Raw genomic sequence first — 18,257 nt, 5'->3', positions numbered from 1 at the left:
GACGTGCTCAGTTCACACAATCTCCTGAAACTTTAGCTGCTAAATTCTAAGTATCTATGGAACTTGTCTGAATTGAGATATTTTAAAATATTTATACATTGGGGAAATTTTCCAAGGAACAGCAAAAGGTAAATCCATGACATACAGGCTATCCCTTGTACTGAACTTGCAAAACCCTGTGCCAAAGCATGAGGAAACAGAAGATTCTCAAAGAAAAGGCAGTTAAAAATCAACAGTGCAAAATGATACATTTTCCCCTAAGCTAATTCTGTGAAGTGCCATTTTGACTGAACCTTTCCCTCTCTAACACCATAAATAAATTAAATAGCCTGAGGCAGACACCTTGCATGGAACGCTTCAGTAAAATCGTTAAAGTTTGGCAACATTAGAAGCAACTGAAAAGTCTTCTAAAAGCAAGCATTGGGCAGCCTCAGGAAGCAATGCTATCAGTAAAGGGTACAGAAAAGGTGGTTATTGTAGTGATTTGGGACATTAACTTAAGGGAGTGAATTTAAGTAATGATTACCTATGCAGTTATATAGCTGTAAATTGCAAATTCCTCTCAATCTATTTTTCCGTGATTCAAGGTAATTTTTCATATCCTATTGAAAAGTTCAAGAATGCAGCAACTCTACAGGTGCGCTTGTGGAACTGAATACTTAAAGGCTGTTCCACCAAAAAGCTGGGTAGAGTCTTGTGTAAGAGCAGCTAACACTATCTAAATAGGGTTGCCAGATGACTTAACCAAAAATACCGAAACCCCTTCTCCCATTCCCCACAAAAAATAAACACCAGAGAAAAAATTCTGTTGAGAAAAAAAAGGGGGAGACCAAAGTTGTTGAGCAAAAAAAACCTGGCCCCTTTAAGAAATGCTTTTTGGCCCTAACAGGCTGCCGGCGGCAGGCCACCATCTTGCCTCCCTTCTCTGGGCCAGACAGCTACCCTGCGGAACCCAGTAAGCACCTGGGATTTTCACCTCCCACGTCCTGGCCGGGAAAAAATCAGAAAGTGTCAGACATTTTAGATATCCGGTATTTTCTGATTTTTTTTACAGGACAGGAGGTGAAAATACCAGACTGTTCGGGTCAATAATGATGAAGATGATGATGTTCGTCTCCATCGTGTTCGAAGAGGACCTTGACATCTAACGAGTTGTGGGCTGTCCACGGTGTGTCCGCAGATGGCTGATAAGGCCAATACGGGCACGAAATGTTCTGCCACATGTCGGGCAGACATGTGTAGGCCTGGCAACCCTATATCTAAAGCAGGGCTACAAGGGATAGCCTGTATGTTCAGTCAAAATGGCACTTCACAGAATTAGCTTAGGGGAAAATGTATCATTTTGCACTGTTGATTTTTAACTGCCTTTTCTTTGAGAATCTCTTGTTTCCTCATGCTTTGGCACAGGGTTTTGCAAGTTCAGTACAAGGGATAGCCTGTATGTCATGGATTTACCTCATGCAGCCCACAGCCCATTTGTTTGTGGTCCACAATGTATTTTGAGTTTACACAGTGTTCAAAATATGGCTCGTAGGTGGGAACCTTTGAATATGGCTTCCACTGGGAACACACTTAAGCTGCAGCCCTCACCACGTGCTGTGAGTATCGTCGTGGCCCCTGGGGCTTCCAAAGTCGAATAGCCCTGATCTAAAGTATGCATAAAATTAGAAAATCCAAAGTTCACATTTTGAAAGAAATAAAAATGCAGATTATTGTTCTAGTCTTTACCCTTAACATTCTGTACATTAATTACAACAAACTATTTTGAACTACACTAAATTTAAAAAACATTATTGATTATGATGAAGCAATCTTAGTTTTGTATATCCATGAAACTTAATTACACTTCCCTTTTTCCTCACATCTGGGGTTTTTATGTATGTATGTATGTATTTATTTATTTATTTATTTATTGTGGGGCTTTTTTTAATTTAGTTTCTCCTACTTAGTAACCTCTTTAGGGCTTTGACCTAGCAAAGCTGCTACCACAAACTGTGTACAGATGTGGTCGCCTCATCTCAAAAAATATATATTGGCACTGGAAAAGTTTCAAAAAAGGGCAACAAAAATTATTAGGGGTTTGAAATGGGTCTCATATAAAGAGAGGTTAAAAACACTGGGACTTTTCAGGTTCGAAAAGAGGAGACTAACGGGAGGGGGATATGACAGAGGTCTATAAAATCATGACTGGTGTGGAAAAAGTGAATAAGTAAAAGTTGTTTACTTGTTCCCATAACATAAGAACTAGGGGTCACCAAATGAAATGAATAGGTAGGTTTAAAACAAAGAAAAGGAAGTTTTTCTTCATACAACGCACAGTCAACCTGTGAAATTCCTTGCCAGAGGATGTTGTGAAGACCAGGACTTTAACAGAATTCAAAAAAGAACTAGATAAATTCATGGAGGTTAGGTCCATCAATGGCTGTTAGCTAGGATGGGCAGGAATGGTGTTCCTAGCCTCTCTTTCTCAGAGGCTGGAAATGAATGACAGGAGAGGGATCACTTGATGATTCCCCATTCTAGTCAGTACTCAGTCCCTCTGGGGCATCTGGCATTGGCCATTGTTGGAAGACAGGATACTGGGATACCTTTGGTCTGACCCAGTATGGCTGTTCTTATGTTCTAAAGCCCTTCAACTGTGTTTAACATTAAGCACAAGAGTAGTTCTTTAAATGCTTGCTCATGTCTGTTCCACATTGGGTGTATGTGCTCACCATTCTTCAGTACTAGAATTTTTCCTTGGTGATATCTGTAGGGGACCAGCTATGGCATTCTTCAGAATAGTGTGAATATTCTATCAGCTCCCCGCTGCATCAGTACCTTCCTAGTACTTCTCAGTACTACCAGTGACTGTGCTGAAATGGCTCCTTACTTCAGAAAGTGTTCTTTACTGGGTGGTTTGGTCCCTATCACTGATTGTGTAAATAGTTCTTAGATAAGTCATTTTCATTGTTTTTTTTTAGTACTGGTTGCACCTCTAAAAACTGGAACTCTCTAGTCCAGCAACATCTGTGGTCTAGAAGGACCTCACATGTTCCAGGACCAGAGAGTCCCAGCCTGCTGCAGGGGCATTGAAAGGCTGGAGAGCCTGGTGCAATGTTGGGGGAGAGGATGTAGTAGAGGAGGTGGGGGCTTAGCTGGGCTGTGCGGAGAAGCTTGGTTGGAGGGGTAAGGCAAGGCAGGGGGCCAGCAGCAGGAAGGTGGCAGAAATGACCTCCCCTGGTCCAGAAAAATCCCTCATCAGGGACCAACTCAGTCCCAGGGGTGCCAGACCAAGGAGGTCAAACATGTAGTTTTCTAGTACTGTAGATAAATTAGCCAGGCTCCTAAGGGACATAGCCCAGTGATGTGGCATGCCCAGTCTCCAGGCTTCATGCCTTGTGATCACTGCAAAAAGCCTATGATGATCTGGCCTTATCATCATCACCTGACTAGGCAGTAGCAGAACCATCCTGGACAGTGCCACAGAATGATGCCAAGGCATACCAGGAGCTACTAAAGTGGGTCACAGAAATCCTGGAATTGAAAGCAGAGGAGTTCGTGGAACACTGCCCCTTTATATAACATTTTGGCTGTGGTGGCCTTGTCTGGGCTTGTGCTCCTAATACATGAAGGGGTAATAAAACTGATGAAAGTTTTTTGGTAGACCCTATCCTCTCTCCCACCTATTCCAAACAGGTAGAGAGGAAGTATTACATCCCTGCAAAAGGGTTTGAATGTATTTTCACCTGGCTTTGAACTCTCTAGTCACAGTTTCTGTGGCCAACACGAAGGAGAGGCAGGAGCAACCGAGCAACCCTAACTCCCAAAAACAAAGATTTCAAGATGTTAGATTTATTTGGCAGAAAAGTTTATTACTCTGCTAGCCTCCAGTTAGAAGTAGAGGCAAACTATTGGGCCTTACTCAGGAGTTATGATTTCAGTGAGTGGCAGGTTGGCGCCAGGTTCACAGACTCACTGCAGAAGGACTGTAAGCAAGAGTTCCTGGCTATTTTAGATGAAGAAAGAAACATAATAAGGGCCTCTCTTCAGGCCATCTCCAATGCAGTGGATTCAGTGTCAAGGTTTATCACAATGGCCACGTCAGTGAGGTGAGTGGTGAGATTGACTTCCAGGCTGTTGAGAGCCTCAATAGTTGATTCAGGACTTCCCCTTTGATGGCCTAGCGGTGTCTGAAGAACAAACAGACACAAGGTTATGTGGGCTTAAGAACTCTATGGTTATTCTAAGTTCCCTGGGTCTCTGCACAACAGTCCCTGCTAGAAAGAGGTTTAATCTGCAGCAATGTCAAAGAACAAGCAGTCAGGACTGACCAGATCCTTTCCACAAGAAGAGCAAGGGCTATAAGCCAACACCTAACCCCTTCCTACTACCTATCTGGAAAAAACAGGCATTTTGAGGATGTTCCAGAGGGTGACTTTATGCTCTACAGCCAGGATCCTTCATCCCTCTTGTTTTCAAACCATCTTTTTCCTTTCTTCCCTGCTTGGGCAGCTATAACATTGGACCGGTTGGTCCTCATCACTGTGACAGTGGGTATTTCCTGTAGGGATGTAAAAGTGTAACTGTGTACAGTAATTCCTCATTTAACACTATAGATATGTTTCAGAAAATGATTGTGTTAAGTGAAAACGTGTTATGTGGGGTCAATTTTCCCATTGAAAATAATGGAAAAGGTAGGGGTTGCGTTTCAAGCGGTGGTGTCTGTTAGGACCAGGACATAAGGTTGGGGGAGAAAGGGGACTGGGTTACAGCAAGGAGTAGAGGCGTTTGGCTCTGGGGAAAGGAAGGAGAGGAGAGAGGAGGGGGATAAGGTTGGGAATATGCCCCTGTGACAGGACTGCCAGGACCCGCACTGCGCCCGGCAAGGGGGTGTCACCGGGGAACGGTGTGGCGAGTGGCAAACCCTCCACCGCTTTGCAGGGAGGTGGGGGAAGCCCCATGCAGCTGCCAGCAACAGTCCAGCTGGGGAAATTGTGTTTTTCCGGGGACGGTCGTGTAATTCAAAAAATGTTCCTTAAAAAAAAATCGTGCTATCGTGAAAACATGTTTAGTGGGCATGTGTTAAATGAGGAATTACTGTACATGGTTAACTAATGAGCCTGGGCCTGCATCAGTTAACATGCACAAATATACGCAGCCTCCCACCCACACTCTTGCACTGCTGCCTCTGTATCAGAGGCTGCAGCATGGTGGGCAGAGGGCAGGCAGGAGCTGGTGTGTACCGGGAGCCATCTTTTAAGCTTGTTCCCACACATTTCAGCTCCTGCAGACCCACCTCCCCCACACATGCTGCTGCTTCTGATACTGAACCACCTGGCCCTGAGTGTAACTATGTAATCACTGAAATTTTCAGCAGTTACACGATAAATTTAAAAAAAAATTAATGGAGATTGCCTATCTCCTAAAATGGACCTTGAAAAGTCATTGAGTCCAGTCGCCTGCCTTCACAGCAGGACCAAGTACCATCCCTGACAAATTTTTGCCCCAAACAGCCTCCACAAGGATTGAACTCACAACCCTGAGTTTAGCAGGTTAATGCTCAAACCACTGAGCTATCCTTTCCCCCAGTTATATAATTAATTTAGTTTTAACATCCCTAATTCCCTATAGTTTATTTCTAACCCACAACCCAACTCAATCTTTATTCAGAAAACTTCTTACAAGCAACTTCTTGCACAAGAGGTGAAAGGCCCCTGTCTAGGGGCTGTAGAGAAAGTTCCCATACATCTAAGAGGGAAGGAGATTTACACTCAGTACCTTCTGATACTGATTGTCAAAGGGTGTCCGTGCCCCATATTGGATGGGTGAGGCCTACACAAATATCTCAAACAGTTGAAATTCCATATGATCTCCCTGGCTTTCTTTATCCATTCAATAACTTTGAAATATGTTGATCATGTTCATTTCATGACCCACACTCTTTCCCCTCTGTTGGGATTCTGTCAAGAAGGAATTGAGGGAGGAGCTGACTGTGCCCCTTATACTGGCACATATATGCACTGCTCCAGAGCCCGTTGTCTACGGATGCCAAGGCAGGAAAAACTTCTGCCACCAGTGCACATAGCGAGTACACACACTGACAATGGACATGGACAACATGTCTCAAAGAACGTTATGGAAGGTTAATAACAATTTTTTCTCACTGTAGTTTTGTAGTTACTTGTTGGGGGAAAGATACACGTCGCTATGCATCTTCTAGCATATACTAGATGAAGATGCTGACTCTGAAGCAAGTACCTTGCTTTAAAACTAGTTTTTGGGGTATCTTTTTGTAATCCATATTCTTGCATTTACTGTAATGTGATGAGTTTAACACAAATAATAGGTACATATGAATTTAAAACACTATTAGCTCATGATATATAAAAGGAAACTGCCCCTTTGAACTGAATTCCTAACTAAAAAAGGCTATCTCAAAACTTTGATTCTATATTGTGATTTCTAAGTTTAGATCTCATTTCCATAATTATTTTAATTCCAATTTGCCTTTACTAGTCTTTGTGTTAATGTGAATAAATACTTTCAGTGTGCAAATATTTTGCAATAACATTCACTTTTCTTCTGTTATCTCAGAATTGCAGCTTGCTCTTGAATAAAATGTGGAATTGGTGTACTGGGTAAAAACAATTAGTAACTTTTCTTTTAAGAAAGATCTTTCCTGCACCCCATAAAGCTTCTTTTATGTCAGTTGGAAGAACTAGAGTTCTGCTTAGTAGTAACACTTAACTCTTCTCCCACCCTTTTACTTTCTCACAAAATATATTTCAAATTCATCTCTAATCTGAGAAGTTACAGTAAAGAGACACTGCTAAATTTGCAATTAAAAAGCTGTTTGCCTTTTTTTCCCTTTAACTATCAGCCATGAAATATGCAATCTGATATCTGAAAATTAAGCTGTGTTTGAGGACCAATAAAAAATGCCATTGAATGTAACCTTTATTTCTTATTTTTGTTTACCAGTTTTTGCACATTTTCAAGATCTTTTTAAACGTGTAGCTGCTGAATTAAACATTCCCCTCCAGGAGGTCAACAAAAACCAATATAAACTAACAGACATATTGCACTTAGTAACGCCCTCTAAAGTAGCACTACAGCAATAATGGAACTTGCAAAGATAGTGTGGCAAACCCCGGCATCAACCACTTCTACCTCCAAAAGAGCAGACAAGAAGTACTATGTTCCACTAAGGGCCCATGTTCTTTTCCCCCCAGTAGAGGAATATTAATCTGCATATTTTTCAGCTCAGTCCAGCTGTAACTTAAACAACCATCCTCTCTAGCATTATCGTTTTTAACTGTCAAATAAATCTCAGAATGCATATCTTTATTACCAATGGACAATGATTAATCCAGCGGGGGGTTGAAGTATTGTGTCTAGTGCAGAAGTGATCAATCAACTGCTGAGCTCTCTCCCGTTGACTCTGGTACTCCACTAAAATGAGACGCTGGAGGTGGAGGTGACAGTGCATCAGCTAGTGAAAATACCCATGATAAGTAGATCTAAGTACTTCAACTTCAGCTAAGTTATTCACGTAGATGAAGTTGCACCATTTGACCCATGGTAGTGTAGACTAGGCCTCAGTTGGGATTCTCTAAGGGATGTGATTCATTCCCTTCAACTTCACATTTTACCCCAAAAGGTCTAAAACACATAAGTGTGTAAGAACCTGTATGAGAAGTTCTGTTTGTTCCTAGAAGAGTACACGTCTAAGAGGAGAACGCTACTCAGGCCGGTTAAGTCTGCAGAGACCAGGTTACAATGTTTGATCTTCTGTGTCGCTGGAATCGGTGCACAGACCTGTGCAGGCATGCATGTATCCTCCGGCACCTCAGGAATCGAGGAGACAGCGACTCTCCCTACTTGCTGTGCTGCCAAAGGGACCCCTTGCCACAGCATCTGCACTGCTTGCTGGGCCGTAGAAACTCGCCGTCACTGAGCCAATCCAGCTGCAGAGGCACATCCTGTTTCTCCCAGTTCCCATCTCAGCACTATGGCGCCTCAGTCCGGCACTGTTTACTGGACTTGAGGAGCAGGTCATTGTGGTGCAGAAGTTCTCACCAGTACTCCAGATGCTCCTGGTCGCTGTAGTCTCCGTCGGTGATAGAGACCCAGCACCAGAAAAGCTGCCACTCCCACTCATCCTGGTGGGTGGTGGGCGGCGGCAAGTTCTTCAAATGGTGTCCCTGTGGGTGCTCCACTCAGATCTCAGTGCATCCTCATGATCAGAGATTTGGCCTAGTAGTGCCTTCCAGTGTTGTACATGCACAGTCATTGTCTTACGCTATTTTAGTCCATTAGATGCGTGCGCAGCACGGTCCTCTCTCAGTTCCTTTTTTACTGTCCTTGGTTGAAGACAGAATCACAGCAGTGCTTTCCTTTCTGAAAGAAAATTGAAAAATAGTATAGTTAGTTTACCAGTTGTTAAGTTTTAGTCAATATAAGAATAGTTCTTCTTCGAGCAGTATCCCGTGAGTGCTCCACTATAGGTGTCGGGCTTGTCCCGGCACTGCAGTTCGGAGATCTTTTTAGCCGTAGACCGCTGGACCGTGCATGCGCTCGTGTGGGTCGCGTCTTTTTGCACCTTTCTTGTGCGCGCGGTCCGGCGCCCGCCAGTTCCTCCTGACAGTCCCCGGCCGCAGACAGAGTTAACGTGCTTTCCTCAAAATCCTGTCAGGATAGAGAGGCTTTATATTATAAATTCTAGTTATTTAGTTATATATATATATATATATATATAAATATATATATATATATATATATATATATAGTATTTGTTAGCTAGTTAGTTTGTTCTCCATAGCTGTAGTCAAAAAAAAATTTTTTTGTTTTGTTCCTTGTACATAGTCAGCATGCCGGCCTCACCTGGTTTCAAGAAATGTGAGACTTGCCAAGAGGCAATGCTGGCATCCGATGGCCACTCCCATTGCATACGCTGTCGCAGGGAGGGCCATATACCTCAAAAGTGCCCGCATTGCTCTAAACTCACGGCCAGAGCACGGCGGGATAGAGACATGCGGTTAAAAATGCTTTTGTTCGACAAGGCCTTTCAGCCTCAGGGCTCTGATGAGCCAACTGCAGCCACTTCCAAAACCATCACCAAGCGGGCAAAGAAGAGACCTTCCCCGTCTCCGTCACTACCCCTCTCATGAGCTAGCGCGGCATTGGGGGAACGAGCCCCTACCACCAAAAACAATTCAGGAAATTTGAAGATAAGCCGCAGCAAGTCAGCACCCACTCCCTCAGTATCTTCACTTACTTCATCTGCCAAGGTCCCGTCTCCAACCCAACTTTCTCTGGCGGGACGCCCTGCGGCTCCTCAGCGCTCTCCTGCACCGAGACGCTCTAATGCGGCAAGCCGCTCTCCAGTGTCCAGGCACTCACCTGTACCGAACCCGACTCTCACTCCACAACGTTCCCCTGTCTTAAGCCACTCACTGGCACCAAGACCTTTGCCGGCACCGAGTCGCTCTCTGACCCCAAGGCACTCACCGGCACAGGGACAACCGCTGGAACTGAGAGGTTCACCGGCACCGAGACGCTGTCCTGTCGGGAGGCGCTCGCCGGCACCGAGGCGATCACCGGCACCGAGGTGTTCTCCTGCGCGGATGCGTTCGCAGGCACCGAGACGCTCACCGGCACCGAGGCGCTCACCGGCACCGAGGCGCTCACCGGCAACGGAATGGTCGACAGTGTCGAGACGTTCACCAGCACCAATACGTTCTCCGGTGCCGTTCCCACCTGCGGGCAACGGATCCGGGCAGGAGCGTCACCGGTCACCAGATAGAATTCCTACGCCAGCATCATCATCTTCTGACTGTTTTCCGTCTTTTCAACATAAGACACAACGCCTACAAAGTCTTTCACCCAGTCCTCAATTTTCACTGGAGCCTTCACCAGTGCGTGCACCTTACTACGTACAATCACTGGAGTACTCACACAGGGGCTATCACGCACCGTGTCGCTGTCATCATACCAGCCGATCGCACGGTCGTTCCAGCGCTCCCAGGGACAGATCTAGATCACCTAGGGGTTCGGATCGGTCACCACACTCTGCCTACCATACCGGGTGCATCCGATCATACCGGGCTCTCTCCCATACACCGCAACACGACCGACATTCGTCATTTTACCACCGACGAGGTGTGCCCTCCCCAAGGTCAACATCTTATTCCCACTCTCCATTACCACGGGAGCGATCTTCTTCACTGCCCCAATCAAGACCGCAGACACCATCTGGCATTCCATCATCCCTCCGGTCACATCACGCCAAGCAACATGTCACCACACAAGACGTCTCTTCGGCCCGATCTCCTATGGACGAGTCCTCTTCCTCTCCAAATGAAGCAGTTTTTCAGGGCGATACCTCACCCCCTGATGATTTACATCAATTCCAAGAGCTCTTCAAGTGGGTAGCTGATACTCAATGAGTACAGTTGGCAGAAGTCGAACAGAAACAATACCACTTGCTCCGGAATATCAAGCAATCACATCAGAGTAAGATTGGTCTGCCGTTGGATGATGCTATCCTCGAGATAGCAGACGATCTGTGGCAAAACCCTGCTTCCGCTCCTCCTACCAATAAGAAAGTGGATAAAAAGTACTTCGTCCCTGCTAAAGGGATGGAGTTTCTCTTTACGCATCCACAGCCAAATTCTCTGGTCGTGGTTGCAGTACACCAGAAATCCAAAACACCTCAACACAAGCCTACCAGCGCAGACAGAGACAGCAAGAGATTGGACTTGTTCGGCCGCAAAATATACTCTTCGGCAACTTTAGCCTTACGCATGGCTAATTACTCCGCACTACTAGCCAACCATAGTTTTGATAATTATGCCAAGCTCGTACCACTTCTGGAATACCTACCGGATGCAAAGCGGGAAATCCTGAAAGCAGTAGTGCAGGAAGGATACACATCATGCAGAACCGCGCTCCATATAGCTCTCGATGCTGCAGACACGGCAGCCCGCATCACCGGCACCTCCATTGTCATGCGCAGAGCATCCTGGCTTCAGCAGTCATCCACTCCGAAAGAACTTTTATCGAAACTCAAAGATCTCCTGTTCGATAAACAGAACCTCTTCTCGGAAAAGACGGACCAGATCCTTCACTCAGGGAAGGACTCTAGAACGACACTTAAAACGCTCGGGATGTACACCCCTCCTTATCGTAGGAAGCGATACACCCCGTATCAGAGGCAGAGGCAGTTTACCCCACAAATGCCTCAGTATAGACAACGGGAGCAGCAACACAGGGGAAAGCAAAGATAACAAAGGAGGCGCCCACCACCAAAAGCATCTGCCCAACAGGGTAATAAACAACATGTTTGACGCCATGGTCGAGGGACTCAGAACCACTCCTCTCCGTCTGCCTGCCCAAGCCACAAATGCCATTTTCCATCATCGCCTCAAATCTTTTCTTCAGTGATGGGCCTACATTACCACAGACAGATGGGTCCTCCAGACTCTCAAACTAGGGTACACAATACCTTTCGACTCCCTACCCCCCACTTCTCCCCCTGCCCCATCCCTCTTCAGGGACCCCTCTCACAAGCTCCTACTCATGCAGGAGACTTCCTGCCTACTCACCATCGGCGCGATAGAGGCTGTTCCCGACGAGTTTCGGGGCACCGGTTTCAACTCCCGATACTTTCTAACAGAGAAAAAATCCGGAGGTTGGAGACCGATATTAGATCTTCGAGGTCTCAATCGTTACCTTCGAAAACAACGTTTTCGCATGGTTACCCTAGCAACAATAATCCCAATCTTCACGACGGAGATTGATTCACGTCCCTCGATCTCCAGGACGCATATTTTCATGTAGCCATACACCCGGCCCACAGACGCTTTTTACGTTTTCAAATCGGCCCTCATCATTTTCAGTACAGAGTCCTTCCATTTGGACTCTCATCAGCCCCCAGGGTATTTTCCAAGACTCTAGAAGTGGTCACAGCCTTCCTTCATTGTCTAGGTGTAATGATATTTCCATATTTAGACGATTGCTTCATCAGGGCTCCATCCCTCAAAGAGGCTCGCGCTGCTACGAATATTACAGAAACAGTCTTCAACGCCTTGGGATTCATTATCAATGCTGCAAAATCATCCACGACTCCTCATCAGTCCATACAATTCATCGGCGCCCATCTGGACTCTATCAGGGCAAGAGCCTTTCTACCAATATCAAGGTTCCATTCAATACAGGATCTAATACAAGTCCTTATGACCATCCCCAGAGTGCCAATAAGCCTCTGCCTACAACTCATGGGGCACTTCGCATCCACAACATATGTCGTCCAGCACGCAAGGTTACATTTTCGCTGCCTCCAGCATTGGATAGCGACTGTTTACTCTCCAAACACTCACGACGTTCACAGGATGGTTCCGGTTCCTTCATACGTCAAGAAATCCCTAACATGGTGGACGATACCCAAAAATCTCATGTCTGGAGTACTTTTCCACCACCCTCAGCCCACAGCTCACTAACGACGCATCGCTCCTTGGATGGGGTGCCCACCTAGATCACCTACAGATACAAGACTGCTGGTTTCCCGAAGAGTCCCTCATGCACATCAATCTTTTAGAGCTAAGAGCAGTTCGCAACGCATGTCTGCATTTTCTTCCAATTATCCAGCACAGGGTTGTTTGTGTTCTCACGGACAATATGGCCACAGTATATTACATAAACAGGCAAGTGGGCACACGGTCGCGGTCACTCTGCGTCGAGGCAATACGTCTGTGGAATTGGTGCAATCACCACAACGTCTCTCTCATTGCCGACTACTTACTGGGCCAACAGAACTGTACTGCCGATGCACTAAGCAGGCACTTCTCCGTCAACCACAAATGGGAACTACACCCCCGAGTTCTGTACAAAATATTCGGCCAATGGGGGTTTCCACATGTAGACCTTTTCGCTACGTCCCGCAATACGAAATGTCCTCAGTATTGCTCGAGAGCCGGGATCGGACAGGGATCCAGAGGTGATGCTTTCCTACACAGCTGGTCTCATCGCCTTTTATATGCATTTCCTCCCACGCCTCTAATTCCCAGAGTGCTGGAGAAAATACGCGCAGACAAGGCCACGGTAATTCTCATAGCACCTTATTGGCCCCAACAGACATAGTTCCCCTACCTCCACCGCATGTCAGTTTGCCCTCTGATCAAACTTCTCAGGTGTCGCGATCTGCTTTCCCAGAATCATCGTCGTTTGCTTCACCCTCAGATCGACCATCTGGCGCTCACAGCATGGTTTCTCCATGGTTCCAACAAGCGGAGTTAGTCGGCTCAAGTCCAGTCAAAAATGTCCTTTTGCACAGTAGGAAGGAATCTACATGGGTTACCTACCTGCACAAATGGCACCGTTTCTCCGCGTGGTGTGCTGTTGTAGGAGACAATCCAATCTCCGCGCCTATACATCTAATCCTAGACTATCTCATGCACCTTAAGGACTCTGGACTTTCCTTAGCTTCTATCAGAGTCCACATGGCAGCAATCACCGCCTTTCATCACCCTGTGCAGGGTCATTCGATTTTTTCACATCCTCTAATGAAGAGATTTATGAAAGGTCTCACAAACCTTTTTCCCCAACACACCAGACCAGCAGATCCCCGGGACCTGGAGCTGGTCCTCAATACCTTGACAGCTGCCCCGTTTGAACCCTTGGCAATGTGCGACCTCCATAATCTGTCCATGAAAGTCATTTTCTTATTGGCTATAACCTCGGCAAGAAGAGTTAGCGAACTGGCTGCATTGTCAGCATCTCTTCCTTATACAGTCTTTACCCCGCAAGGAGTCATATTACGCCCTCAACCGCGTTTCCTGCCCAAAGTGAACTCTCAGTTCCATATTAACGAACCCATAGTTCTTCCGTTTTTTTATCCCAGACCCCATTGTTCGGCAGAACAAACATGTCTTCACACTCTAGATGTCAGATGCGCACTCGCCTTTTATATACAAAGAACTAAACCTCTGTGAAGAACGAGCACGCTCTTGGTCTCGATGGTAGAGCGCTCTAAAGGCTGTCCGCTATCTACACAACGCATCTCCTCTATCATAGTGGAGTGCATAAGAAAATGTTATATTCTGCGAAACAAAACATTTCCAACAGCAACGAAAGCTCACTCGACCTGAGCAGTCGCGACCTCTACTGCATTCTTGAGGGGTGTATCCTTAAAGGACATCTGTAGGTCTGCCACATGGTCATCTGGCTTTACCTTTGCCAAGCATTATGCAATGTCTGATCTGATTATACCTGACACCGCTGTAGCATCTGCAGTACTCTCCACAGTTGCACCCCATTAGCTCCGAACCCTCCTCCATTCTAAAGAGCTATTGCTGTGCAGTCACCTATTGTGGAGCACCCACGGGACACCGCTCGAAGAAGAAAAAGAAGTTACTCACCCTGTGAAGTAACGATGGTTCTTCGAGATGCGTGTCCCATGGGTGCTCCACGACTTGCTCTCCTCCCCTCTTCGGAGTAACTTATTATGTTTTTCAGAACAAGAGGATCAGGAGGAACTGGCGGGCGCCGGACCGCGCGCACAAGAAAGGCGCGAAAAGACGCGACCCACACGAGTGCATGCGCGGTCTGGCGGACTACGGCTAAAAAGATCTCAAAACTGTGGCGCCGGGACAAGCCCGACACCTATAGTGGAGCACCCACAGGACACGCATCTCGAAGAACCATCGTTACTTCACAGGGTGAGTAACTTCTTTTTTCACCTAGTTCTTAAAAAAAAAAACGCTTCCCCGTTTTTCCCCCCACTTCTCTACTCAACATGCCAATGTGATTCATATCGGCACTCAATACCAATTTCTAATGGACACGTGTCTTGTATTAAATTCCTGAGCGAAAGCCACGTAGTGCATACATTGTCAAAGTATGATGGCCAGGGTAAGGAAAAATGTGAAATGAGGCTGAAGAACTTCCTCTGGGAGAAATCCCTACAACCATTGGGGGGATAAGTCCTCAGACACATGGGCACACACAGCGTCCTGTGAGAGGGCTAGTTCATTGCCCCACAGAGGCTCTCAAGTACCGCAGGCTTCCCCAGCATGAACACTGCCTGATACCTCGTGGGCCACCCATTCCGTGGTGCTGTCCACTTCCAGCACCACAGAGAAGTGAAGATCAACCTCAGCTAATAGACCTGAATCAGAACCGAGATGTTCAGCACCCACCGATGCAGCTAACCGGATGGCACCAACAAAACTGGATATGCCACCAGCAGCCACAGGCATCCCAGCACTGATTGAGCAAGCCAGTTCCTGGAAGAGTTAAAGCATACTCTGGCACCAAAACATAAGAAAGCATCTAAAAAGAAAGATGCGCCACTTACAAAAAGCCCCACAGTTGGACACACCATCTTCACTGGTGCAGGGAGTACCTTCACCATGTTCCCCAACATCACCTCACTCTAGCCCGTATAGACAAAGTGTAGAAGCTTTTTCTTTCTCTCGCACACCATTCTCACCACGAACTACACATGGCAGCAGGAAAGAGAGTAGATTTTCATCACATCACTCATCCCAAACAGTTCAGTGGCTTTGTGGCACTCGACTCAACACCATCCTTTTCAGCAGCCTCCACAACTTCCGTGGCTTACCTACCTATGTTTGTATCCATCACAACATCTTCAACCTCAGTGGCCTTTCTTGGAGCCATGGCCCCAATATCACCCCCGCTCCTCCCAACACCACTGCTCATGAGATACACCAGACTCTACACCAACACATACAGCTACACAGTCTCCAGCCACCATGGCACATTCATCACCTTCTAGTGCCCATCCCTTGGTAACAACCCAGGTGGCTCTAGTACATGATGATGAGAACTTACCTTAATCCAATTCAGAGAGCTCTTCACAGGTCCCGTAGTCTTCCGCTGTTCCAGATGAGGCAGTTTTCCAAGTATTGCCCTCTCCCCCAGCAGATGACCTAAAACAATTTCAATAATTATTCAAACAAGTGGCTCAGTCTCAGGACATTACTCTCCAAGAAGTGAAAGACAAACAATATAAATTACTCAAAATATTCCAACTGGCTACATCATCAAAGATAGCATTACCCATCATTATGGCTACCGTGGAGCCATCGGATGTAATCTGGCAGATGCTAGCCTCTATTCCCCCCACCAACCACAGGGCAGACAGAAAATACTTTGTTCCAGAAAAAGGGATGGATTTTCTATTCTCACATCCCCACCCAAACTCATTGGTCACGGACTCGTTTAATCACAAATCAAAATACCCCCAATACAAGTCTACACCTCAAGAGAAAGAGCACAAATGATTAGATCTCTTCAGCTGGAAAGGATACTCCTCCACCACCCTCCAGTTCAGAATATCGAATTACATTGCTCTTCAGGCTAACTATGATCATGCCAATTATTCCAGATTACAAGATCTCTTAGAGGAACTTCCTGAAAACAAGACACCCCATCTCCAGTCCACCATCAAAGAGGGCCAATCCATAGCAAAAACATCTCTCTATCCTTCAATAGATGTGATGGATACATCAGCTAGGACAACAGCTACAGAAATAGTAATGTGCAGGGAATCATGATTACAATCAGCGGGAGTCCAGAAAGAATTACAGACAAAGGTAGAAGACCCCCCCACTTTTGATAGGAACCAACTGTTCGCTACAAAAACAGATTAAATGGTATACTCAATGAAAGATTCCCGCACCACACTGTGCACTTTAGGCATGTAAACCCCACCTAATAAAAGACACAAATATGCCCCATACCAAAGACCAAGAGACTTGAACTATCACAGGCAACAGCTGAGGCCATATGACAACAGGTCCAAGCAACATCCCATTAGAAGGATCACCTAGCACAAGCTGTCCTCCAATACCCAATCCACTTCAAACAAACAACAGATTTGAAGCTTTGGTCGGGGGGTCTTAGTGACTACCCCAAAGATCCAGTGCATCCAAATACAACTTTCCACCACCGTGTAAGACCTTTCTGTCAACAATGGGCCCTTATTACGATGGACAAATGGGTTCCCGAGATCATCAAAGCAGGCTACACAATCCCTTTTATCTCTATACCCCCTATTCAACCTTCTACCCCATCCCTCTTCAGGGACCCCTATCACAATCCCATGTTACAAGTAGAAGTACAAAAGCTGCTCAGCCTAGGGGCAATAGAACCAGTTCCCACAAAATATCAGAGAAGAGGGTTCTATTTCAACTATTTTCTAACAGCCAAGAAAACAGGGAGCTGGAGGCCAATTTTAGACCTTAGAAAACTCAACAGCAAATTCAGAATGGTGACTCTTGCAATAATTATACCAGCACTGGGCAAAGGGGACTGGTTCTCAGCCCTCAATCTTCAGGACACATATTTTCTTATAACCATACATCCTGCCCACAGGAGATTTCTCAGGTTCATGATAGGACAAGAACACTACCAATACCGAGTCCTTCCTTTTGGTCTGTCCATGGTCCCTTGAGTTTTTTCCAAGACTTTAGCCATGGTCACAGCCTTCCTCAGAAGGCAGAACATTATTACTTTTCCTTACCTCGAATACTGCCTAATCAAGGGACCAATACATCAACAAATAATAGCCATGGCAAACACTACCAGAGATTGCTTCTCCCAATTAGGCCTCCTTATAAATATCCACAAATCTACTTTATAGCCTACCCAAAAAAAAGATAGAATTCATTGGAGCACTCCTAGATGCAGTGATAGCAAAAGCCTGCCTTCCACTGCAACGATTCCAAACATTATGCGACCTCTTCAGGGGAGTCAAACATACTCCCTTCCCCACAGCAAGCACATGTCTTCAAATGCTGGGACACAGCAGCCACAACTTTTGTCATCTTATTCACAAGACTATATATGTGTTGCCTACAGTCCTGGTTCACATCTGTACACGTTACCAACTGGCAGATGGTCTCAACTCGAGACGCATCTCCATATCAATATCCTGGAGCTCAGGGTCATCCACAAAGTGTGCCTTCCCCTGATATAGGGCAGAACCATTTGTGTCCTCACAGACAACATACCCTCTGTTCTTCAAGAGCTGTCCCCATGGGTTCTCCACATTAGGTCAGTGCACTGCCTCTCTGCCATCGATTGGAGATTTTAGAGCAATGTCTCTGGGGCCACACATGTGTGCATCTGCAGTCACATACTCCTAGGTGGCAGGTATCATGCAAGTGCGAGTCTCTACCCCCCTCTCCTCAGTTCTTTCTCTACCACCTCCAGCCAGAGATGAAGATGAGTTGTGCTCCCGATCTCGT

General features: G+C 46.0%; 1 long non-coding RNA gene across 1 annotated transcript in view; it reads right to left on the bottom strand.

The window, feature by feature from the left end:
- Window positions 1-7,727: 7,727 nt before the first annotated feature.
- The window catches only part of LOC142826454 (uncharacterized), a 34,526-nt gene continuing 23,996 nt past the window's right edge, over window positions 7,728-18,257 (bottom strand). Inside the window, exons 4-6 of the long non-coding RNA XR_012900579.2 lie at window positions 15,838-15,935; window positions 8,585-8,670; window positions 7,728-8,382 (exon numbers count right to left, since the gene is read on the bottom strand). This is a non-coding gene — a long non-coding RNA (uncharacterized LOC142826454). The remainder of the gene's footprint in view (window positions 8,383-8,584; window positions 8,671-15,837; window positions 15,936-18,257) is intronic.

The sequence above is a fragment of the Pelodiscus sinensis genome, chromosome 1, assembly GCF_052426305.1.
Source record: "Pelodiscus sinensis isolate ZL-2025 chromosome 1, ASM5242630v1, whole genome shotgun sequence".
NCBI lineage: Eukaryota > Metazoa > Chordata > Testudines > Trionychidae > Pelodiscus > Pelodiscus sinensis.
Note: the sequence above shows the minus strand (reverse complement) of the source record. Positions and strands in the feature narration are given on the sequence as shown.